Consider the following 1,296-nt stretch of genomic DNA (forward strand, 5'->3'; position numbering starts at 1 on the left):
TACATTATGTTATCTATGATGATTTCGGGTCCAAGGCAACCTGGAAATGACATAGATGTTTATCTAAGTCCATTGATCGAAGACTTGAGAATTCTTTGGGAGGAAGGAGTTGAAGTGTTTGATGGTTATTCTTGTGATTATTTTAAAATGCATGCAATATTATTTTGCACCATCAATCATTTTCCTGCGTATGGAAACTTGAGTGGTTATAGTGTTAAGGGACATAAAGTGTGTCCTATATGTGAAGAAGACACATGCTACCTCCAATTAAAACATGGAAGGAAGACTGTTTACGCTGGACATCGGAGATTTCTTAAACCTAATCACCCATATCGTAGGTTGAGCAAAAGCATTAACTGGAGAGCAAATTTATCGATGGTAATGACAATGAAAATGTCAAAGCCTTTAGAATTTAAGTTGGAACATGGTGGAACTAGTTTTTTTTTTCTTTCCATTGAAAGATGTTATAGAGTTGTGTATGGGTAAAGAAGAGATATGCATCACCATTTTACAAGTTTGGCTAACGTAAGTATGTTTTATTTGTAAATTTGTAAATTTTGTCAAATTATGAATTTCATTTATAATGAAAATTAAGTTTCATATCTTAGGTATCTATATCGTCGTTGTATTGACTTAGGAAATAGTGAAGTGTATGGATTCATTGATCCATGTTTCATCCAAAGTGAAAATGATTCAACTAATGCTCAAGTTCACATTCAAAAGAAGTTGTACGAGGAAAAAAGAACTTGTTACCTAGCACCTTATCTCATAAAGTAAGTATTTTCTATTATAGTCATTGTTTATAATAGAGAAAATTGAATATAACATATATTTAATTGTGTATTGTAGTCGTCATTGGCAATTTCTTATTATCAATCCTAAGGAGCGCAATATAGTCTTTATATGTTCATTGGGAAGGAAGCCAGATAAAAAAAATATGTCAGATTGTTGATTTATAAGTATTTAATTTATTTATATTGTTCATAAATATTGTAATATATTTTATAACACAATTTCAATAATTATTTTTATTTTGTAGAGCTTTCGAAGGTTATTATAAGTTGCTAGGTTTAAGAGTTAAACCGAAGATAACATGGAGTTTTCCTATAGTAAGTTGTTTAAAAATAAAAACTTTATTTATAATATTATAAAAAATTTATGCATTTAACATTTTTTTCTTTCAATTTTAGAGTCAAAGACAAGCTTCAAATTATGAGTGTGGCTATTATGCCATGTTACATATGTTGAACATTGTAACAGCTGGTATTGTTGATTCATGGATGCAAGTACGTAAAT

The sequence above is a fragment of the Cicer arietinum genome, chromosome 4, assembly GCF_000331145.2.
Source record: "Cicer arietinum cultivar CDC Frontier isolate Library 1 chromosome 4, Cicar.CDCFrontier_v2.0, whole genome shotgun sequence".
NCBI lineage: Eukaryota > Viridiplantae > Streptophyta > Magnoliopsida > Fabales > Fabaceae > Cicer > Cicer arietinum.